This window comes from Amblyomma americanum, chromosome 8 (assembly GCF_052857255.1).
Source record: "Amblyomma americanum isolate KBUSLIRL-KWMA chromosome 8, ASM5285725v1, whole genome shotgun sequence".
Lineage (NCBI taxonomy): Eukaryota > Metazoa > Arthropoda > Arachnida > Ixodida > Ixodidae > Amblyomma > Amblyomma americanum.
The window spans coordinates 132,446,524-132,471,432 of record NC_135504.1 but is presented as its reverse complement, the minus strand read 5'-3'; positions in this window follow the sequence as shown (position 1 = coordinate 132,471,432).

Sequence of the window (24,909 nt, the reverse complement as noted above, 5' to 3'; positions counted from 1 at the left end):
TGCTAGTTTCGATCTAAAACGATGAATCCTGTTGTTTTGAGCCGGAATACAAGTTTTCGCGCAGTTCTGAGAGAAAAAGTTTACACCTTTCTCTCGTCTACTCTTCGACGACTTGTAAAATCGATGCTCGTGAATCTTGCTAGTTTCGATCTAAAACGATGTATCACTTGTTTTGAGTCGCAATACAAGTTTTCGCGCAGTTCTGAGAGAAAAAGTTTACACCTTTCTCTCGTCTACTCTTCGAGGACTTGTAAAATCGATGCTCGTGAATCTTGCTAGTTTCGATCTAAAACGATGAATCCTGTTGTTTTGAGCCGGAATACAAGTTTTCGCGCAGTTCTGAGAGAAAAAGTTTACACCTTTCTCTCGTCTACTCTTCGACGACTTGTAAAATCGATGCTCGTGAATCTTGCTAGTTTCGATCTAAAACGATTATCCCGTTGTTGTGAGCCGGATTACAAGTTTTCGTGCAGTTCTGAGAGAAAAAGTTTACACCTTTCTCGTCTACTCTTCGAAGACTTGAAAAATCGATGCTCGTGAATCTTGCTAGTTTCGATCTTCAACGATGTATCTCGTTGTTTTGAGCTGGAATAGAAGTTTTCGCGCAGTTCTGAGAGAAAAAGTTTACACCTTTCTCTCGTCTACTCTTCGAGGACTTGTAAAATCGATGCTCGTGAATCTTGCTAGTTTCGATCTAAAACGATGTATCTCGTTGTTTTGAGCCGTAATACAAGTTTTCGCGCAGTTCTGAGAGAAAAAGTTTACACCTTTATCTCGTCTACTCTTCGAAGACTTGAAAAATCGATGCTCGTGAATCTTGCTAGTTTCGATCTAAAACGATGTATCCCGTTGTTTTGAGCCGGAATACAAGTTTTCGGGCAGTTCTGAGAGAAAAAGTTTACACCTTTCTCTCGTCTACTCTTCGACGACTTGTAAAATCAATGCTCGTGAATCTTGCTAGTTTCGATCAACAACGATGTATCTCGTTGTTTTGAGCTGGAATAGAAGTTTTCGCGCAATTCAGAGAGAAAAAGTTTACACCTTTCTCTCGTCTACTCTTCGACGACTTGTAAAATCAATGCTCGTGAATCTTGCTAGTTTCGATCTACAACGATGTATCTCGTTGTTTTGAGCTGGAATAGAAGTTTTCGCGCAGTTCTGAGAGAAAACGTTTACACCTTTCTCTCGTCTACTCTTCGAGGACTTGTAAAATCGATGCTCGTGAATCTTGCTAGTTTCGATCTAAAACGATGTATCACTTGTTTTGAGTCGCAATACAAGTTTTCGCGCAGTTCTGAGAGAAAACGTTTACACCTTTCTCTCGTCTACTCTTCGAGGACTTGTAAAATCGATGCTCGTGAATCTTGCTAGTTTCGATCTAAAACGATGAATCCTGTTGTTTTGAGCCGGAATACAAGTTTTCGCGCAGTTCTGAGAGAAAAAGTTTACACCTTTCTCTCGTCTACTCTTCGACGACTTGTAAAATCGATGCTCGTGAATCTTGCTAGTTTCGATCTAAAACGATGTATCACTTGTTTTGAGTCGCAATACAAGTTTTCGCGCAGTTCTGAGAGAAAAAGTTTACACCTTTCTCTCGTCTACTCTTCGAGGACTTGTAAAATCGATGCTCGTGAATCTTGCTAGTTTCGATCTAAAACGATGAATCCTGTTGTTTTGAGCCGGAATACAAGTTTTCGCGCAGTTCTGAGAGAAAAAGTTTACACCTTTCTCTCGTCTACTCTTCGACGACTTGTAAAATCGATGCTCGTGAATCTTGCTAGTTTCGATCTAAAACGATTATCCCGTTGTTGTGAGCCGGATTACAAGTTTTCGTGCAGTTCTGAGAGAAAAAGTTTACACCTTTCTCGTCTACTCTTCGAAGACTTGAAAAATCGATGCTCGTGAATCTTGCTAGTTTCGATCTAAAACGATGTATCCCGTTGTTTTGAGCCGGAATACAAGTTTTCGGGCAGTTCTGAGAGAAAAAGTTTACACCTTTCTCTCGTCTACTCTTCGACGACTTGTAAAATCAATGCTCGTGAATCTTGCTAGTTTCGATCTTCAACGATGTATCTCGTTGTTTTGAGCTGGAATAGAAGTTTTCGCGCAGTTCTGAGAGAAAAAGTTTACACCTTTCTCTCGTCTACTCTTCGAGGACTTGTAAAATCGATGCTCGTGAATCTTGCTAGTTTCGATCTAAAACGATGTATCTCGTTGTTTTGAGCCGTAATACAAGTTTTCGCGCAGTTCTGAGAGAAAAAGTTTACACCTTTATCTCGTCTACTCTTCGAAGACTTGAAAAATCGATGCTCGTGAATCTTGCTAGTTTCGATCTAAAACGATGTATCCCGTTGTTTTGAGCCGGAATACAAGTTTTCGGGCAGTTCTGAGAGAAAAAGTTTACACCTTTCTCTCGTCTACTCTTCGACGACTTGTAAAATCAATGCTCGTGAATCTTGCTAGTTTCGATCAACAACGATGTATCTCGTTGTTTTGAGCTGGAATAGAAGTTTTCGCGCAATTCAGAGAGAAAAAGTTTACACCTTTCTCTCGTCTACTCTTCGAGGACTTGTAAAATCGATGCTCGTGAATCTTGCTAGTTTCGATCTAAAACGATGTATCACTTGTTTTGAGTCGCAATACAAGTTTTCGCGCAGTTCTGAGAGAAAAAGTTTACACCTTTCTCTCGTCTACTATTCGAGGACTTGTTAAATCGATGCTCGTGAATCTTGCTAGTTTCGATTTAAAACGATGTATCCCGTTTTTTTGAGCCGGTATACAAGTTTTCGCGCAGTTCTGAGAAAAAAAGTTTACACCTTTCCCTCGTGTACTCATCGACGACTTGTAAAAGCGATGCTCGTGAATCTTGCTAGTTTCGATCTAAAACGATGTATCCCGTTGTTTTGAGCCGGAATACAAGTTTTCGTGCAGTTCTGAGAGAAAAAGTTTACACCTTTCTCTCGTCTACTCTTCGAGGACTTGTAAAATCGATGCTCGTGAATCTTGCTAGTTTCGATCTAAAACGATGAATCCTGTTGTTTTGAGCCGGAATACAAGTTTTCGCGCAGTTCTGAGAGAAAAAGTTTACACCTTTCTCTCGTCTACTCTTCGACGACTTGTAAAATCGATGCTCGTGAATCTTGCTAGTTTCGATCTAAAACGATGTATCCCGTTGTTGTGAGCCGGATTACAAGTTTTCGTGCAGTTCTGAGAGAAAAAGTTTACACCTTTCTCGTCTACTCTTCGACGACTTGTAAAATCGATGCTCGTGAATCTTGCTAGTTTCGATCTAAAACGATGTATTCCGCTGTTTTGAGCCGGAATACAAGTTTTCGCTCAGTTTTGAGAGAAAAAGTTTACACCTTTATCTCGTCTGCTCTTCGAAGACTTGAAAAATCGATGCCCGTGAATCTTGCTAGTTTCGATCTAAAACGATGTATCTCGTTGTTTTGAGCCGTAATACAAGTTTTCGCGCAGTTCTGAGAGAAAAAGTTTACACCTTTATCTCGTCTACTCTTCGAAGACTTGAAAAATCGATGCTCGTGAATCTTGCAAGTTTCGATCTAAAACGATGTATCCCGTTGTTTTGAGCCGGAATACAAGTTTTCGGGCAGTTCTGAGAGAAAAAGTTTACACCTTTCTCTCGTCTACTCTTCGACGACTTGTAAAATCGATGCTCGTGAATCTTGCTAGTTTCGATCTAAAACGATGTATCCCGTTTTTTTGAGCCGGTATACAAGTTTTCGCGCAGTTCTGAGAAAAAAAGTTTACACCTTTCCCTCTTGTACTCATCGACGACTTGTAAAAGCGATGCTCGTGAATCTTGCTAGTTTCGATCTAAAACGATGAATCCTGTTGTTTTGAGCCGGAATACAAGTTTTCGCGCAGTTCTGAGAGAAAAAGTTTACACCTTTCTCTCGTCTACTCTTCGACGACTTGTAAAATCGATGCTCGTGAATCTTGCTAGTTTCGATCTAAAACTATGTATTCCGTTGTTGTGAGCCGGATTACAAGTTTTCGTGCAGTTCTGAGAGAAAAAGTTTACACCTTTCTCGTCTACTCTTCGAGGACTTGTAAAATCGATGCTCGTGAATCTTGCTAGTTTCGATCTAAAACGATGAATCCTGTTGTTTTGAGCCGGAATACAAGTTTTCGCGCAGTTCTGAGAGAAAAAGTTTACACCTTTCTCTCGTCTACTCTTCGACGACTTGTAAAATCGATGCTCGTGAATCTTGCTAGTTTCGATCTAAAACGATGTATCCCGTTGTTGTGAGCCGGATTACAAGTTTTCGTGCAGTTCTGAGAGAAAAAGTTTACACCTTTCTCGTCTACTCTTCGAAGACTTGAAAAATCGATGCTCGTGAATCTTGCTAGTTTCGATCTAAAACGATGTATTCCGCTGTTTTGAGCCGGAATACAAGTTTTCGCTCAGTTTTGAGAGAAAAAGTTTACACCTTTATCTCGTCTGCTCTTCGAAGACTTGAAAAATCGATGCCCGTGAATCTTGCTAGTTTCGATCTAAAACGATGTATCTCGTTGTTTTGAGCCGTAATACAAGTTTTCGCGCAGTTCTGAGAGAAAAAGTTTACACCTTTAACTCGTCTACTCTTCGAAGACTTGAAAAATCGATGCTCGTGAATCTTGCAAGTTTCGATCTAAAACGATGTATCCCGTTGTTTTGAGCCGGAATACAAGTTTTCGGGCAGTTCTGAGAGAAAAAGTTTACACCTTTCTCTCGTCTACTCTTCGACGACTTGTAAAATCGATGCTCGTGAATCTTGCTAGTTTCGATCTAAAACGATGTATCCCGTTTTTTTGAGCCGGTATACAAGTTTTCGCGCAGTTCTGAGAAAAAAAGTTTACACCTTTCCCTCTTGTACTCATCGACGACTTGTAAAAGCGATGCTCGTGAATCTTGCTAGTTTCGATCTAAAACGATGAATCCTGTTGTTTTGAGCCGGAATACAAGTTTTCGCGCAGTTCTGAGAGAAAAAGTTTACACCTTTCTCTCGTCTACTCTTCGACGACTTGTAAAATCGATGCTCGTGAATCTTGCTAGTTTCGATCTAAAACTATGTATTCCGTTGTTGTGAGCCGGATTACAAGTTTTCGTGCAGTTCTGAGAGAAAAAGTTTACACCTTTCTCGTCTACTCTTCGAGGACTTGTAAAATCGATGCTCGTAAATCTTGCTAGTTTCGATCTAAAACGATGAATCCTGTTGTTTTGAGCCGGAATACAAGTTTTCGCGCAGTTCTGAGAGAAAAAGTTTACACCTTTCTCTCGTCTACTCTTCGACGACTTGTAAAATCGATGCTCGTGAATCTTGCTAGTTTCGATCTAAAACGATGTATCCCGTTGTTTTGAGCCGGAATACAAGTTTTCGTGCAGTTCTGAGAGAAAAAGTTTACACCTTTCTCTCGTCTACTCTTCGAGGACTTGTAAAATCGATGCTCGTGAATCTTGCTAGTTTCGATCTAAAACGATGAATCCTGTTGTTTTGAGCCGGAATACAAGTTTTCGCGCAGTTCTGAGAGAAAAAGTTTACACCTTTCTCTCGTCTACTCTTCGACGACTTGTAAAATCGATGCTCGTGAATCTTGCTAGTTTCGATCTAAAACGATGTATCCCGTTGTTGTGAGCCGGATTACAAGTTTTCGTGCAGTTCTGAGAGAAAAAGTTTACACCTTTCTCGTCTACTCTTCGACGACTTGTAAAATCGATGCTCGTGAATCTTGCTAGTTTCGATCTAAAACGATGTATTCCGCTGTTTTGAGCCGGAATACAAGTTTTCGCTCAGTTTTGAGAGAAAAAGTTTACACCTTTATCTCGTCTGCTCTTCGAAGACTTGAAAAATCGATGCCCGTGAATCTTGCTAGTTTCGATCTAAAACGATGTATCTCGTTGTTTTGAGCCGTAATACAAATTTTCGCGCAGTTCTGAGAGAAAAAGTTTACACCTTTATCTCGTCTACTCTTCGAAGACTTGAAAAATCGATGCTCGTGAATCTTGCAAGTTTCGATCTAAAACGATGTATCCCGTTGTTTTGAGCCGGAATACAAGTTTTCGGGCAGTTCTGAGAGAAAAAGTTTACACCTTTCTCTCGTCTACTCTTCGACGACTTGTAAAATCGATGCTCGTGAATCTTGCTAGTTTCGATCTAAAACGATGTATCCCGTTTTTTTGAGCCGGTATACAAGTTTTCGCGCAGTTCTGAGAAAAAAAGTTTACACCTTTCCCTCTTGTACTCATCGACGACTTGTAAAAGCGATGCTCGTGAATCTTGCTAGTTTCGATCTAAGACGATGAATCCTGTTGTTTTGAGCCGGAATACAAGTTTTCGCGCAGTTCTGAGAGAAAAAGTTTACACCTTTCTCTCGTCTACTCTTCGACGACTTGTAAAATCGATGCTCGTGAATCTTGCTAGTTTCGATCTAAAACTATGTATTCCGTTGTTGTGAGCCGGATTACAAGTTTTCGTGCAGTTCTGAGAGAAAAAGTTTACACCTTTCTCGTCTACTCTTCGAGGACTTGTAAAATGGATGCTCGTGAATCTTGCTAGTTTCGATCTAAAACGATGAATCCTGTTGTTTTGAGCCGGAATACAAGTTTTCGCGCAGTTCTGAGAGAAAAAGTTTACACCTTTCTCTCGTCTACTCTTCGACGACTTGTAAAATCGATGCTCGTGAATCTTGCTAGTTTCGATCTAAAACGATGTATCCCGTTGTTGTGAGCCGGATTACAAGTTTTTGTGCAGTTCTGAGAGAAAAAGTTTACACCTTTCTCGTTTACTCTTCGAAGACTTGAAAAATCGATGCTCGTGAATCTTGCTAGTTTCGATCTAAATCGATGTATCCCGTTGTTTTGAGCCGGAATACAAGTTTTCGGGCAGTTCTGAGAGAAAAAGTTTACACCTTTCTCTCGTCTACTCTTCGACGACTTGTAAAATCAATGCTCGTGAATCTTGCTAGTTTCGATCTACAACGATGTATCTCGTTGTTTTGAGCTGGAATAGAAGTTTTCGCGCAGTTCTGAGAGAAAAAGTTTACACCTTTCTCTCGTCTACTCTTCGAGGACTTGTAAAATCGATGCTCGTGAATCTTGCTAGTTTCGATCTAAAACGATGTATCTCGTTGTTTTGAGCCGTAATACAAGTTTTCGCGCAGTTCTGAGAGAAAAAGTTTACACCTTTATCTCGTCTACTCTTCGAAGACTTGAAAAATCGATGCTCGTGAATCTTGCTAGTTTCGATCTAAAACGATGTATCCCGTTGTTTTGAGCCGGAATACAAGTTTTCGGGCAGTTCTGAGAGAAAAAGTTTACACCTTTCTCTCGTCTACTCTTCGACGACTTGTAAAATCAATGCTCGTGAATCTTGCTAGTTTCGATCTAAAACGATGTATCCCGTTTTTTTGAGCCGGTATACAAGTTTTCGCGCAGTTCTGAGAAAAAAAGTTTACACCTTTCCCTCTTGTACTCATCGACGACTTGTAAAAGCGATGCTCGTGAATCTTGCTAGTTTCGATCTAAAACGATGTATCCCGTTGTTTTGAGCCGGAATACAAGTTTTCGTGCAGTTCTGAGAGAAAAAGTTTACACCTTTCTCTCGTCTACTCTTCGAGGACTTGTAAAATCGATGCTCGTGAATCTTGCTAGTTTCGATCTAAAACGATGAATCCTGTTGTTTTGAGCCGGAATACAAGTTTTCGTGCAGTTCTGAGAGAAAAAGTTTACACCTTTCTCTCGTCTACTCTTTGACGACTTGTAAAATCAATGCTCGTGAATCTTGCTAGTTTCGATCTACAACGATGTATCTCGTTGTTTTGAGCTGGAATAGAAGTTTTCGCGCAGTTCTGAGAGAAAAAGTTTACACCTTTCTCTCGTCTACTCTTCGAGGACTTGTAAAATCGATGCTCGTGAATCTTGCTAGTTTCGATCTAAAACGATGTATCACTTGTTTTGAGTCGCAATACAAGTTTTCGCGCAGTTCTGAGAGAAAAAGTTTACACCTTTCTCTCGTCTACTCTTCGAGGACTTGTAAAATCGATGCTCGTGAATCTTGCTAGTTTCGATCTAAAACGATGAATCCTGTTGTTTTGAGCCGGAATACAAGTTTTCGCGCAGTTCTGAGAGAAAACGTTTACACCTTTCTCTCGTCTACTCTTCGACGACTTGTAAAATCGATGCTCGTGAATCTTGCTAGTTTCGATCTAAAACGATTATCCCGTTGTTGTGAGCCGGATTACAAGTTTTCGTGCAGTTCTGAGAGAAAAAGTTTACACCTTTCTCGTCTACTCTTCGAAGACTTGAAAAATCGATGCTCGTGAATCTTGCTAGTTTCGATCTAAAACGATGTATCCCGTTGTTTTGAGCCGGAATACAAGTTTTCGGGCAGTTCTGAGAGAAAAAGTTTACACCTTTCTCTCGTCTACTCTTCGACGACTTGTAAAATCAATGGTCGTGAATCTTGCTAGTTTCGATCTTCAACGATGTATCTCGTTGTTTTGAGCTGGAATAGAAGTTTTCGCGCAGTTCTGAGAGAAAAAGTTTACACCTTTCTCTCGTCTACTCTTCGAGGACTTGTAAAATCGATGCTCGTGAATCTTGCTAGTTTCGATCTAAAACGATGTATCTCGTTGTTTTGAGCCGTAATACAAGTTTTCGCGCAGTTCTGAGAGAAAAAGTTTACACCTTTATCTCGTCTACTCTTCGAAGACTTGAAAAACCGATGCTCGTGAATCTTGCTAGTTTCGATCTAAAACGATGTATCCCGTTGTTTTGAGCCGGAATACAAGTTTTCGGGCAGTTCTGAGAGAAAAAGTTTACACCTTTCTCTCGTCTACTCTTCGACGACTTGTAAAATCAATGCTCGTGAATCTTGCTAGTTTCGATCAACAACGATGTATCTCGTTGTTTTGAGCTGGAATAGAAGTTTTCGCGCAATTCAGAGAGAAAAAGTTTACACCTTTCTCTCGTCTACTCTTCGAGGACTTGTAAAATCGATGCTCGTGAATCTTGCTAGTTTCGATCTAAAACGATGTATCACTTGTTTTGAGTCGCAATACAAGTTTTCGCGCTGTTCTGAGAGAAAAAGTTTACACCTTTCTCTCGTCTACTATTCGAGGACTTGTTAAATCGATGCTCGTGAATCTTGCTAGTTTCGATTTAAAACGATGTATCCCGTTTTTTTGAGCCGGTATACAAGTTTTCGCGCAGTTCTGAGAAAAAAAGTTTACACCTTTCCCTCGTGTACTCATCGACGACTTGTAAAAGCGATGCTCGTGAATCTTGCTAGTTTCGATCTAAAACGATGTATCCCGTTGTTTTGAGCCGGAATACAAGTTTTCGTGCAGTTCTGAGAGAAAAAGTTTACACCTTTCTCTCGTCTACTCTTCGAGGACTTGTAAAATCGATGCTCGTGAATCTTGCTAGTTTCGATCTAAAACGATGAATCCTGTTGTTTTGAGCCGGAATACAAGTTTTCGCGCAGTTCTGAGAGAAAAAGTTTACACCTTTCTCTCGTCTACTCTTCGACGACTTGTAAAATCGATGCTCGTGAATCTTGCTAGTTTCGATCTAAAACGATGTATCCCGTTGTTGTGAGCCGGATTACAAGTTTTCGTGCAGTTCTGAGAGAAAAAGTTTACACCTTTCTCGTCTACTCTTCGACGACTTGTAAAATCGATGCTCGTGAATCTTGCTAGTTTCGATCTAAAACGATGTATTCCGCTGTTTTGAGCCGGAATACAAGTTTTCGCTCAGTTTTGAGAGAAAAAGTTTACACCTTTATCTCGTCTGCTCTTCGAAGACTTGAAAAATCGATGCCCGTGAATCTTGCTAGTTTCGATCTAAAACGATGTATCTCGTTGTTTTGAGCCGTAATACAAGTTTTCGCGCAGTTCTGAGAGAAAAAGTTTACACCTTTATCTCGTCTACTCTTCGAAGACTTGAAAAATCGATGCTCGTGAATCTTGCAAGTTTCGATCTAAAACGATGTATCCCGTTGTTTTGAGCCGGAATACAAGTTTTCGGGCAGTTCTGAGAGAAAAAGTTTACACCTTTCTCTCGTCTACTCTTCGACGACTTGTAAAATCGATGCTCGTGAATCTTGCTAGTTTCGATCTAAAACGATGTATCCCGTTTTTTTGAGCCGGTATACAAGTTTTCGCGCAGTTCTGAGAAAAAAAGTTTACACCTTTCCCTCTTGTACTCATCGACGACTTGTAAAAGCGATGCTCGTGAATCTTGCTAGTTTCGATCTAAAACGATGAATCCTGTTGTTTTGAGCCGGAATACAAGTTTTCGCGCAGTTCTGAGAGAAAAAGTTTACACCTTTCTCTCGTCTACTCTTCGACGACTTGTAAAATCGATGCTCGTGAATCTTGCTAGTTTCGATCTAAAACTATGTATTCCGTTGTTGTGAGCCGGATTACAAGTTTTCGTGCAGTTCTGAGAGAAAAAGTTTACACCTTTCTCGTCTACTCTTCGAGGACTTGTAAAATCGATGCTCGTGAATCTTGCTAGTTTCGATCTAAAACGATGAATCCTGTTGTTTTGAGCCGGAATACAAGTTTTCGCGCAGTTCTGAGAGAAAAAGTTTACACCTTTCTCTCGTCTACTCTTCGACGACTTGTAAAATCGATGCTCGTGAATCTTGCTAGTTTCGATCTAAAACGATGTATCCCGTTGTTGTGAGCCGGATTACAAGTTTTTGTGCAGTTCTGAGAGAAAACGTTTACACCTTTCAGAATCGTCTACTCTTCGAAGACTTGAAAAATCGATGCTCGTGAATCTTGCTAGTTTCGATCTAAAACGATGTATCCCGTTGTTTTGAGCCGGAATACAAGTTTTCGGGCAGTTCTGAGAGAAAAAGTTTACACCTTTCTCTCGTCTACTCTTCGACGACTTGTAAAATCAATGCTCGTGAATCTTGCTAGTTTCGATCTACAACGATGTATCTTGTTGTTTTGAGCTGGAATAGAAGTTTTCGCGCAGTTCTGAGAGAAAAAGTTTACACCTTTCTCTCGTCTACTCTTCGAGGACTTGTAAAATCGATGCTCGTGAATCTTGCTAGTTTCGATCTAAAACGATGTATCTCGTTGTTTTGAGCCGTAATACAAGTTTTCGCGCAGTTCTGAGAGAAAAAGTTTACACCTTTATCTCGTCTACTCTTCGAAGACTTGAAAAATCGATGCTCGTGAATCTTGCTAGTTTCGATCTAAAACGATGTATCCCGTTGTTTTGAGCCGGAATACAAGTTTTCTGGCAGTTCTGAGAGAAAAAGTTTACACCTTTCTCTCGTCTACTCTTCGACGACTTGTAAAATCAATGCTCGTGAATCTTGCTAGTTTCGATCTAAAACGATGTATCCCGTTTTTTTGAGCCGGTATACAAGTTTTCGCGCAGTTCTGAGAAAAAAAGTTTACACCTTTCCCTCTTGTACTCATCGACGACTTGTAAAAGCGATGCTCGTGAATCTTGCTAGTTTCGATCTAAAACGATGTATCCCGTTGTTTTGAGCCGGAATACAAGTTTTCGTGCAGTTCTGAGAGAAAAAGTTTACACCTTTATGTCGTCTACTCTTCGAAGACTTGAAAAACCGATGCTCGTGAATCTTGCTAGTTTCGATCTAAAACGATGTATCCCGTTGTTTTGAGCCGGAATACGAGTTTTCGGGCAGTTCTGAGAGAAAAAGTTTACACCTTTCTCTCGTCTACTCTTCGACGACTTGTAAAATCAATGCTCGTGAATCTTGCTAGTTTCGATCAACAACGATGTATCTCGTTGTTTTGAGCTGGAATAGAAGTTTTCGCGCAATTCAGAGAGAAAAAGTTTACACCTTTCTCTCGTCTACTCTTCGAGGACTTGTAAAATCGATGCTCGTGAATCTTGCTAGTTTCGATCTAAAACGATGTATCACTTGTTTTGAGTCGCAATACAAGTTTTCGCGCAGTTCTGAGAGAAAAAGTTTACACCTTTCTCTCGTCTACTATTCGAGGACTTGTTAAATCGATGCTGGTGAATCTTGCTAGTTTTGATTTAAAACGATGTATTCCGCTGTTTTGAGCCGGAATACAAGTTTTCGCTCAGTTTTGAGAGAAAAAGTTTACACCTTTATCTCGTCTGCTCTTCGAAGACTTGAAAAATCGATGCCCGTGAATCTTGCTAGTTTCGATCTAAAACGATGTATCTCGTTGTTTTGAGCCGTAATACAAGTTTTCGCGCAGTTCTGAGAGAAAAAGTTTACACCTTTATCTCGTCTACTCTTCGAAGACTTGAAAAATCGATGCTCGTGAATCTTGCAAGTTTCGATCTAAAACGATGTATCCCGTTGTTTTGAGCCGGAATACAAGTTTTCGGGCAGTTCTGAGAGAAAAAGTTTACACCTTTCTCTCGTCTACTCTTCGACGACTTGTAAAATCGATGCTCGTGAATCTTGCTAGTTTCAATCTAAAACGATGTATCCCGTTGTTGTGAGCCGGATTACAAGTTTTCGTGCAGTTCTGAGAGAAAAAGTTTACACCTTTCTCGTCTACTCTTCGAGGACTTGTAAAATCGATGCTCGTGAATCTTGCTAGTTTCGATCTAAAACGATGAATCCTGTTGTTTTGAGCCGGAATACAAGTTTTGGCGCAGTTCTGAGAGAAAAAGTTTACACCTTTCTCTCGTCTACTCTTCGACGACTTGTAAAATCGATGCTCGTGAATCTTGCTAGTTTCGATCTAAAACGATGTATCCCGTTGTTGTGAGCCGGATTACAAGTTTTCGTGCAGTTCTGAGAGAAAATGTTTACACCTTTCTCGTCTACTCTTCGAAGACTTGAAAAATCGATGCTCGTGAATCTTGCTAGTTTCGATCTAAAACGATGTATCCCGTTGTTTTGAGCCGGAATACAAGTTTTCGGGCAGTTCTGAGAGAAAAAGTTTACACCTTTCTCTCGTCTACTCTTCGACGACTTGTAAAATCAATGCTCGTGAATCTTGCTAGTTTCGATCTACAACGATGTATCTCGTTGTTTTGAGCTGGAATAGAAGTTTTCGGGCAGTTCTGAGAGAAAAAGTTTACACCTTTCCCTCGTGTACTCATCGACGACTTGTAAAAGCGATGCTCGTGAATCTTGCTAGTTTCGATCTAAAACGATGTATCCCGTTGTTTTGAGCCGGAATACAAGTTTTCGTGCAGTTCTGAGAGAAAACGTTTACACCTTTCTCTCGTCTACTCTTCGAGGACTTGTAAAATCGATGCTCGTGAATCTTGCTAGTTTCGATCTAAAACGATGAATCCTGTTGTTTTGAGCCGGAATACAAGTTTTCGCGCAGTTCTGAGAGAAAAAGTTTACACCTTTCTCTCGTCTACTCTTCGACGACTTGTAAAATCGATGCTCGTGAATCTTGCTAGTTTCAATCTAAAACGATGTATCCCGTTGTTGTGAGCCGGATTACAAGTTTTCGTGCAGTTCTGAGAGAAAAAGTTTACACCTTTCTCGTCTACTCTTCGAGGACTTGTAAAATCGATGCTCGTGAATCTTGCTAGTTTCGATCTAAAACGATGAATCCTGTTGTTTTGAGCCGGAATACAAGTTTTGGCGCAGTTCTGAGAGAAAAAGTTTACACCTTTCTCTCGTCTACTCTTCGACGACTTGTAAAATCGATGCTCGTGAATCTTGCTAGTTTCGATCTAAAACGATGTATCCCGTTGTTGTGAGCCGGATTACAAGTTTTCGTGCAGTTCTGAGAGAAAATGTTTACACCTTTCTCGTCTACTCTTCGAAGACTTGAAAAATCGATGCTCGTGAATCTTGCTAGTTTCGATCTAAAACGATGTATCCCGTTGTTTTGAGCCGGAATACAAGTTTTCGGGCAGTTCTGAGAGAAAACGTTTACACCTTTCTCTCGTCTACTCTTCGACGACTTGTAAAATCAATGCTCGTGAATCTTGCTAGTTTCGATCTACAACGATGTATCTCGTTGTTTTGAGCTGGAATAGAAGTTTTCGGGCAGTTCTGAGAGAAAAAGTTTACACCTTTCCCTCGTGTACTCATCGACGACTTGTAAAAGCGATGCTCGTGAATCTTGCTAGTTTCGATCTAAAACGATGTATCCCGTTGTTTTGAGCCGGAATACAAGTTTTCGTGCAGTTCTGAGAGAAAACGTTTACACCTTTCTCTCGTCTACTCTTCGAGGACTTGTAAAATCGATGCTCGTGAATCTTGCTAGTTTCGATCTAAAACGATGAATCCTGTTGTTTTGAGCCGGAATACAAGTTTTCGCGCAGTTCTGAGAGAAAAAGTTTACAACTTTCTCTCGTCTACTCTTCGACGACTTGTAAAATCGATGCTCGTGAATCTTGCTAGTTTCGATCTAAAACGATTATCCCGTTGTTGTGAGCCGGATTACAAGTTTTCGTGCTGTTCTGAGAGAAAAAGTTTACACCTTTCTCGTCTACTCTTCGAAGACTTGAAAAATCGATGCTCGTGAATCTTGCTAGTTTCGATCTAAAACGATGTATCCCGTTGTTTTGAGCCGGAATACAAGTTTTCGGGCAGTTCTGAGAGAAAAAGTTTACACCTTTCTCGTCTACTCTTCGAAGACTTGAAAAATCGATGCTCGTGAATCTTGCTAGTTTCGATCTAAAACGATGTATCCCGTTGTTTTGAGCCAAAATACAAGTTTTCGTGCAGTTCTGAGAGAAAAAGTTTACACCTTTCTCTCGTCTACTCTTCGAGGACTTGTAAAATCGATGCTCGTGAATCTTGCTAGTTTCGATCTAAAACGATGTATCCCGTTGTTTTGAGCCGGAATACAAGTTTTCGGGCAGTTCTGAGAGAAAAAGTTTACACCTTTCTCTCGTCTACTCTTCGACGACTTGTAAAATCAATGCTCGTGAATCTTGCTAGTTTCGATCTTCAACGATGTATCTCGTTGTTTTGAGCTGGAATAGAAGTTTTCGCGCAGTTCTGAGAGAAAAAGTTTACACCTTTCTCTCGTCTACTCTTCGAGGACTTGTAAAATCGATGCTCGTGAATCTTGCTAGTTTCGATCTAAAACGATGTATCTCGTTGTTTTGAGCCGTAATACAAGTTTTCGCGCAGTTCTGAGAGAAAAAGTTTACACCTTTATCTCGTCTACTCTTCGAAGACTTGAAAAATCGATGCTCGTGAATCTTGCTAGTTTCGATCTAAAACGATGTATCCCGTTGTTTTGAGCCGGAATACAAGTTTTCGGGCAGTTCTGAGAGAAAAAGTTTACACCTTTCTCTCGTCTACTCTTCGACGACTTGTAAAATCAATGCTCGTGAATCTTGCTAGTTTCGATCTACAACGATGTATCTCGTTGTTTTGAGCTGGAATAGAAGTTTTCGCGCAGTTCTGAGAGAAAAAGTTTACACCTTTCTCTCGTCTACTTTTCGAGGACTTGTAAAATCGATGCTCGTGAATCTTGCTAGTTTCGATCTAAAACGATGTATCACTTGTTTTGAGTCGCAATACAAGTTTTCGCGCAGTTCTGAGAGAAAAAGTTTACACCTTTCTCTCGTCTACTATTCGAGGACTTCTTAAATCGATGCTCGTGAATCTTGCTAGTTTCGATCTAAAACGATGTATCCCGTTTTTTTGAGCCGGTATACAAGTTTTCGCGCAGTTCTGAGAAAAAAAGTTTACACCTTTCCCTCGTGTACTCATCGACGACTTGTAAAAGCGATGCTCGTGAATCTTGCTAGTTTCGATCTAAAACGATGTATCCCGTTGTTTTGAGCCGGAATACAAGTTTTCGTGCAGTTCTGAGAGAAAAAGTTTACACCTTTCTCTCGTCTACTCTTCGAGGACTTGTAAAATCGATGCTCGTGAATCTTGCTAGTTTCGATCTAAAACGATGAATCCTGTTGTTTTGAGCCGGAATACAAGTTTTCGCGCAGTTCTGAGAGAAAAAGTTTACACTTTTCTCGTCTACTCTTCGACGACTTGTAAAATCGATGCTCGTGAATCTTGCTAGTTTCGATCTAAAACGATGTATTCCGCTGTTTTGAGCCGGAATACAAGTTTTCGCTCAGTTTTGAGAGAAAAAGTTTACACCTTTATCTCGTCTACTCTTCGAAGACTTGAAAAATCGATGCCCGTGAATCTTGCTAGTTTCGATCTAAAACGATGTATCTCGTTGTTTTGAGCCGTAATACAAGTTTTCGCGCAGTTCTGAGAGAAAAAGTTTACACCTTTATCTCGTCTACTCTTCGAAGACTTGAAAAATCGATGCTCGTGAATCTTGCTAGTTTCGATCTAAAACGATGTATCCCGTTGTTTTGAGCCGGAATACAAGTTTTCGGGCAGTTCTGAGAGAAAAAGTTTACACCTTTCTCTCGTCTACTCTTCGACGACTTGTAAAATCGATGCTCGTGAATCTTGCTAGTTTCGATCTAAAACGATGTATCCCGTTTTTTTGAGCCGGTATACAAGTTTTCGCGCAGTTCTGAGAAAAAAAGTTTACACCTTTCCCTCTTGTACTCATCGACGACTTGTAAAAGCGATGCTCGTGAATCTTGCTAGTTTCGAACTAAAACGATGTATCCCGTTGTTTTGAGCCGGAATACAAGTTTTCGTGCAGTTCTGAGAGAAAAAGTTTACACCTTTCTCTCGTCTACTCTTCGAGGACTTGTAAAATCGATGCTCGTGAATCTTGCTAGTTTCGATCTAAAACGATGAATCCTGTTGTTTTGAGCCGGAATACACGTTTTCCCGCAGTTCTGAGAGAAAAAGTTTACACCTTTCTCTCGTCTACTCTTCGACGACTTGTAAAATCGATGCTCGTGAATCTTGCTAGTTTCGATCTAAAACGATGTATTCCGTTGTTGTGAGCCGGATTACAAGTTTTCGTGCAGTTCTGAGAGAAAAAGTTTACACCTTTCTCGTCTACTCTTCGAGGACTTGTAAAATCGATGCTCGTGAATCTTGCTAGTTTCGATCTAAAACGATGAATCCTGTTGTTTTGAGCCGGAATACAAGTTTTCGCGCAGTTCTGAGAGAAAAAGTTTACACCTTTCTCTCGTCTACTCTTCGACGACTTGTAAACTCGATGCTCGTGAATCTTGCTAGTTTCGATCTAAAACGATGTATCCCGTTGTTGTGAGCCGGATTACAAGTTTTCGTGCAGTTCTTAGAGAAAAAGTTTACACCTTTCTCGTCTACTCTTCGAAGACTTGAAAAATCGATGCTCGTGAATCTTGCTAGTTTCGATCTAAAACGATGTATCCCGTTGTTTTGAGCCGGAATACAAGTTTTCGGGCAGTTCTGAGAGAAAAAGTTTACACCTTTCTCTCGTCTACTCTTCGACGACTTGTAAAATCAATGCTCGTGAATCTTGCTAGTTTCAATCTACAACGATGTATCTCGTTGTTTTGAGCTGGAATAGAAGTTTTCGCGCAGTTCTGAGAGAAAAAGTTTACACCTTTCTCTCGTCTACTCTTCGAGGACTTGTAAAATCGATGCTCGTGAATCTTGCTAGTTTCGATCTAAAACGATGTATCTCGTTGTTTTGAGCCGTAATACAAGTTTTCGCGCAGTTCTGAGAGAAAAAGTTTACACCTTTCTCTCGTCTACTCTTCGACGACTTGTAAAATCGATGCTCGTGAATCTTGCTAGTTTCGATCTAAAACGATGTATCCCGTTGTTTTGAGCCGGAATACAAGTTTTCGGGCAGTTCTGAGAGAAAAAGTTTACACCTTTCTCGTCTACTCTTCGAAGACTTGAAAAATCGATGCTCGTGAATCTTGCTAGTTTCGATCTAAAACGATGTATCCCGTTGTTTTGAGCCGAAATACAAGTTTTCGTGCAGTTCTGAGAGAAAAAGTTTACACCTTTCTCTCGTCTACTCTTCGAGGACTTGTAAAATCGATGCTCGTGCATCTTGCTAGTTTCGATCTAAAACGATGAATCCTGTTGTTTTGAGCCGGAATACAAGTTTTCGCGCAGTTCTGAGAGAAAAAGTTTACACCTTTCTCTCGTCTACTCTTCGACGACTTGTAAAATCGATGCTCGTGAATCTTGCTAGTTTCGATCTAAAACGATGTATCCCGTTGTTGTGAGCCGGATTACAAGTTTTCGTGCAGTTCTGAGAGAAAAAGTTTACACCTTTCTCGTCTACTCTTCGAGGACTTGTAAAATCGATGCTCGTGAATCTTGCTAGTTTCGATCTAAAACGATGAATCCTGTTGTTTTGAGCCGGAATACAAGTTTTGGCGCAGTTCTGAGAGAAAAAGTTTACACCTTTCTCTCGTCTACTCTTCGACGACTTGTAAAATCGATGCTCGTGAATCTTGCTAGTTTCGATCTAAAACGATGTATCCCGTTGTTGTGAGCCGGATTACAAGTTTTCGTGCAGTTCTGAGAGAAAATGTTTACACCTTTCTCGTCTACTCTTCGAAGACTTGAAAAATTGATGCTCGTGAATCTTGCTAGTTTCGATCTAAAACGATGTATCCCGTTGTTTTGAGCCGGAATACAAGTTTTCGGGCAGTTCTGAGAGAAAAAGTTTACACCTTTCTCTCGTCTACTCTTCGACGACTTGTAAAATCGATGCTCGTGAATCTTGCTAGTTTCGATCTACAACGATGTATCTCGTTGTTTTGAGCTGGAATAGAAGTTTTCGGGCAGTTCTGAGAGAAAAAGTTTACACCTTTCCCTCGTGTACTCATCGACGACTTGTAAAAGCGATGCTCGTGAATCTTGCTAGTTTCGATCTAAAACGATGTATCCCGTTGTTTTGAGCCGGAATACAAGTTTTCGTGCAGTTCTGAGAGAAAAAGTTTACACCTTTCTCTCGTCTACTCTTCGAGGACTTGTAAAATCGATGCTCGTGAATCTTGCTAGTTTCGATTTAAAACGATGAATCCTGTTGTTTTGAGCCGGAATACAAGTTTTCGCGCAGTTCTGGGAGAAAAAGTTTACACCTTTCTCTCGTCTACTCTTCGACGACTTGTAAAATCGATGCTCGTGAATCTTGCTAGTTTCGATCTAAAACGATTATCCCGTTGTTGTGAGCCGGATTACAAGTTTTCGTGCAGTTCTGAGAGAAAAAGTTTACACCTTTCTCGTCTACTCTTCGAAGACTTGAAAAATCGATGCTCGTGAATCTTGCTAGTTTCGATCTAAAACGATGTATCCCGTTGTTTTGAGCCGGAATACAAGTTTTCGGGCAGTTCTGAGAGAAAAAGTTTACACCTTTCTCTCGTCTACTCTTCGACGACTTGTAAAATCAATGCTCGTGAATCTTGCTAGTTTCGATCTTCAACGATGTATCTCGTTGTTTTGAGCTGGAATAGAAGTTTTCGCGCAGTTCTGAGAGAAAAAGTTTACACCTTTCTCTCGTCTACTCTTCGAGGACTTGTAAAATCGATGCTCGTGAATCTTGCTAGTTTCGATCTAAAACGATGTATCTCGTTGTTTTGAGCCGTAATACAAGTTTTCGCGCAGTTCTGAGAGAAAAAGTTTACACCTTTATCTCGTCTACTCTTCGAAGACTTGAAAAATCGATGCTCGTGAATCTTGCTAGTTTCGATCTAAAACGATGTATCCCGTTGTTTTGAGCCGGAATACAAGTTTTCGGGCAGTTCTGAGAGAAAAAGTTTACACCTTTCTCTCGTCTACTCTTCGACGACTTGTAAAATCAATGCTCGTGAATCTTGCTAGTTTCGATCTACAACGATGTATCTCGTTGTTTTGAGCTGGAATAGAAGTTTTCGCGCAGTTCTGAGAGAAAAAGTTTACACCTTTCTCTCGTCTACTTTTCGAGGACTTGTAAAATCGATGCTCGTGAATCTTGCTAGTTTCGATCTAAAACGATGTATCACTTGTTTTGAGTCGCAATACAAGTTTTCGCGCAGTTCTGAGAGAAAAAGTTTACACCTTTCTCTCGTCTACTATTCGAGGACTTCTTAAATCGATGCTCGTGAACCTTGCTAGTTTCGATCTAAAACGATGTATCCCGTTTTTTTGAGCCGGTATACAAGTTTTCGCGCAGTTCTGAGAAAAAAAGTTTACACCTTTCCCTCGTGTACTCATCGACGACTTGTAAAAGCGATGCTCGTGAATCTTGCTAGTTTCGATCTAAAACGATGTATCCCGTTGTTTTGAGCCGGAATACAAGTTTTCGTGCAGTTCTGAGAGAAAAAGTTTACACCTTTCTCTCGTCTACTCTTCGAGGACTTGTAAAATCGATGCTCGTGAATCTTGCTAGTTTCGATCTAAAACGATGAATCCTGTTGTTTTGAGCCGGAATACAAGTTTTCGCGCAGTTCTGAGAGAAAAAGTTTACACTTTTCTCGTCTACTCTTCGACGACTTGTAAAATCGATGCTCGTGAATCTTGCTAGTTTCGATCTAAAACGATGTATTCCGCTGTTTTGAGCCGGAATACAAGTTTTCGCTCAGTTTTGAGAGAAAAAGTTTACACCTTTATCTCGTCTACTCTTCGAAGACTTGAAAAATCGATGCCCGTGAATCTTGCTAGTTTCGATCTAAAACGGTGTATCTCGTTGTTTTGAGCCGTAATACAAGTTTTCGCGCAGTTCTGAGAGAAAAAGTTTACACCTTTATCTCGTCTACTCTTCGAAGACTTGAAAAATCGATGCTCGTGAATCTTGCTAGTTTCGATCTAAAACGATGTATCCCGTTGTTTTGAGCCGGAATACAAGTTTTCGGGCAGTTCTGAGAGAAAAAGTTTACACCTTTCTCTCGTCTACTCTTCGACGACTTGTAAAATCGATGCTCGTGAATCTTGCTAGTTTCGATCTAAAACGATGTATCCCGTTTTTTTGAGCCGGTATACAAGTTTTCGCGCAGTTCTGAGAAAAAAAGTTTACACCTTTCCCTCTTGTACTCATCGACGACTTGTAAAAGCGATGCTCGTGAATCTTGCTAGTTTCGAACTAAAACGATGTATCCCGTTGTTTTGAGCCGGAATACAAGTTTTCGTGCAGTTCTGAGAGAAAAAGTTTACACCTTTCTCTCGTCTACTCTTCGAGGACTTGTAAAATCGATGCTCGTGAATCTTGCTAGTTTCGATCTAAAACGATGTATTCCGTTGTTGTGAGCCGGATTACAAGTTTTCGTGCAGTTCTGAGAGAAAAAGTTTACACCTTTCTCGTCTACTCTTCGAGGACTTGTAAAATCGATGCTCGTGAATCTTGCTAGTTTCGATCTAAAACGATGTATCCCGTTGTTTTGAGCCGGAATACAAGTTTTCGCGCAGTTCTGAGAGAAAAAGTTTACACCTTTCTCTCGTCTACTCTTCGACGACTTGTAAAATCAATGCTCGTGAATCTTGCTAGTTTCGATCTACAACGATGTATCTCGTTGCTTTGAGCTGGAATAGAAGTTTTCGCGCAGTTCTGAGAGAAAAAGTTTACACCTTTCTCTCGTCTACTCTTCGAGGACTTGTAAAATCGATGCTCGTGAATCTTGCTAGTTTCGATCTAAAACGATGTATCACTTGTTTTGAGTCGCAATACAAGTTTTCGCGCAGTTCTGAGAGAAAAAGTTTACACCTTTCTCTCGTCTACTATTCGACGACTTGTTAAATCGATGCTCGTGAATCTTGCTAGTTTCGATCTAAAACGATGTATCCCGTTTTTTTGAGCCGGTATACAAGTTTTCGCGCAGTTCTGAGAAAAAAAGTTTACACCTTTCCCTCGTGTACTCATCGACGACTTGTAAAAGCGATGCTCGTGAATCTTGCTAGTTTCGATCTAAAACGATGTATCTCGTTGTTTTGAGCCGTAATACAAGTTTTCGCGCAGTTCTGAGAGAAAAAGTTTACACCTTTATCTCGTCTACTCTTCGAAGACTTGAAAAATCGATGCTCGTGAATCTTGCTAGTTTCGATCTAAAACGATGTATCCCGTTGTTTTGAGCCGGAATACAAGTTTTCGGGCAGTTCTGAGAGAAAAAGTTTACACCTTTCTCTCGTCTACTCTTCGACGACTTGTAAAATCGATGCTCGTGAATCTTGCTAGTTGCGATCTAAAACGATGTATCCCGTTGTTGTGAGCCGGATTACAAGTTTTCGTGCAGTTCTGAGAGAAAAAGTTTACACCTTTCTCGTCTACTCTTCGAGGACTTGTAAAATCGATGCTCGTGAATCTTGCTAGTTTCGATCTAAAACGATGAATCCCGTTGTTGTGAGCCGGATTACAAGTTTTCGTGCAGTTCTGAGAGAAAATGTTTACACCTTTCTCGTCTACTCTTCGAAGACTTGAAAAATCGATGCTCGTGAATCTTGCTAGTTTCGATCTAAAACGATGTATCCCGTTGTTTTGAGCCGGAATACAAGTTTTCGGGCAGTTCTGAGAGAAAAAGTTTACACCTTTCTCTCGTCTACTCTTCGACGACTTGTAAAATCAATGCTCGTGAATCTTGCTAGTTTCGATCTACAACGATGTATCTCGTTGTTTTGAGCTGGAATAGAAGTTTTCGCGCAGTTCTGAGAGAAAAAGTTTGCACCTTTCTCTCGTCTACTCTTCGAGGACTTGTAAAATCGATGCTCGTGAATCTTGCTAGTTTCGATCTAAAACGATGTATCTCGTTGTTTTGAGCCGTAATACAAGTTTTCGCGCAGTTCTGAGAGAAAAAGTTTACACCTTTATCTCGTCTACTCTTCGAAGACTTGACAAATCGATGCTCGTGAATCTTGCTAGTTTCGATCTAAAACGATGTATCCCGTTGTTTTGAGCCGGAATACAAGTTTTCGGGCAGTTCTGAGAGAAAAAGTTTACACCTTTCTCTCGTCTACTCTTCGACGACTTGTAAAATCAATGCTCGTGAATCTTGCTAGTTTCGATCTAAAACGATGTATCACTTGTTTTGAGTCGCAATACAAGTTTTCGCGCAGTTCTGAGAGAAAAAGTTTACACCTTTCTCTCGTCTACTATTCGACGACTTGTTAAATCGATGCTCGTGAATCTTGCTAGTTTCGATCTAAAACGATGTATCCCGTTTTTTTGAGCCGGTATACAAGTTTTCGCGCAGTTCTGAGAAAAAAAGTTTACACCTTTCCCTCGTGTACTCATCGACGACTTGTAAAAGCGATGCTCGTGAATCTTGCTAGTTTCGATCTAAAACGATGTATCTCGTTGTTTTGAGCCGTAATACAAGTTTTCGCGCAGTTCTGAGAGAAAAAGTTTACACCTTTATCTCGTCTACTCTTCGAAGACTTGAAAAATCGATCGTGAATCTTGCTAGTTTCGATCTAAAACGATGTATCCCGTTGTTTTGAGCCGGAATACAAGTTTTCGGGCAGTTCTGAGAGAAAAAGTTTACACCTTTCTCTCGTCTACTCTTCGACGACTTGTAAAATCGATGCTCGTGAATCTTGCTAGTTTCGATCTAAAACGATGTATCCCGTTTTTTTGAGCCGGTATACAAGTTTTCGCGCAGTTCTGAGAAAAAAAGTTTACACCTTTCTCTCTTGTACTCATCGACGACTTGTAAAAGCGATGCTCGTGAATCTTGCTAGTTTCGATCTAAAACGATGTATCCCGTTGTTTTGAGCCGGAATACAAGTTTTCGTGCAGTTCTGAGAGAAAAAGTTTACACCTTTCTCTCGTCTACTCTTCGAGGACTTGTAAAATCGATGCTCGTGAATCTTGCTAGTTTCGATCTAAAACGAAGAATCCTGTTGTTTTGAGCCGGAATACAAGTTTTCGCGCAGTTCTGAGAGAAAAAGTTTACACCTTTCTCTCGTCTACTCTTCGACGACTTGTAAAATCGATGCTCGTGAATCTTGCTAGTTTCGATCTAAAACGATGTATTCCGTTGTTGTGAGCCGGATTACAAGTTTTCGTGCAGTTCTGAGAGAAAAAGTTTACACCTTTCTCGTCTACTCTTCGAGGACTTGTAAAATCGATGCTCGTGAATCTTGCTAGTTTCGATCTAAAACGATGAATCCTGTTGTTTTGAGCCGGAATACAAGTTTTCGCGCAGTTCTGAGAGAAAAAGTTTACACCTTTCTCTCGTCTACTCTTCGACGACTTGTAAAATCGATGCTCGTGAATCTTGCTAGTTTCGATCTAAAACGATGTATCCCGTTGTTGTGAGCCGGATTACAAGTTTTCGTGCAGTTCTGAGAGAAAAAGTTTACACCTTTCTCGTCTACTCTTCGAGGACTTGAAAAATCGATGCTCGTGAATCTTGCTAGTTTCGATCTAAAACGATGTATCCCATTGTTTTGAGCCGGAATACAAGTTTTCGGGCAGTTCTGAGAGAAAAAGTTTACACCTTTCTCTCGTCTACTCTTCGACGACTTGTAAAATCAATGCTCGTGAATCTTGCTAGTTTCAATCTACAACGATGTATCTCGTTGTTTTGAGCTGGAATAGAAGTTTTCGCGCAGTTCTGAGAGAAAAAGTTTACACCTTTCTCTCGTCTACTCTTCGAGGACTTGTAAAATCGATGGTCGTGACTCTTGCTAGTTTCGATCTAAAACGATGTATCTCGTTGTTTTGAGCCGTAATACAAGTTTTCGCGCAGTTCTGAGAGAAAAAGTTTACACCTTTATCTCGTCTACTCTTCGAAGACTTGACAAATCGATGCTCGTGTATCTTGCTAGTTTCGATCTAAAACGATGTATCCCGTTGTTTTGAGCCGGAATACAAGTTTTCGGGCAGTTCTGAGAGAAAAAGTTTACACCTTTCTCTCGTCTACTCTTCGACGACTTGTAAAATCAATGCTCGTGAATCTTGCTAGTTTCGATCTACAACGATGTATCTCGTTGCTTTGAGCTGGAATAGAAGTTTTCGCGCAGTTCTGAGAGAAAAAGTTTACACCTTTCTCTCGTCTACTCTTCGAGGACTTGTAAAATCGATGCTCGTGAATCTTGCTAGTTTCGATCTAAAACGATGTATCACTTGTTTTGAGTCGCAATACAAGTT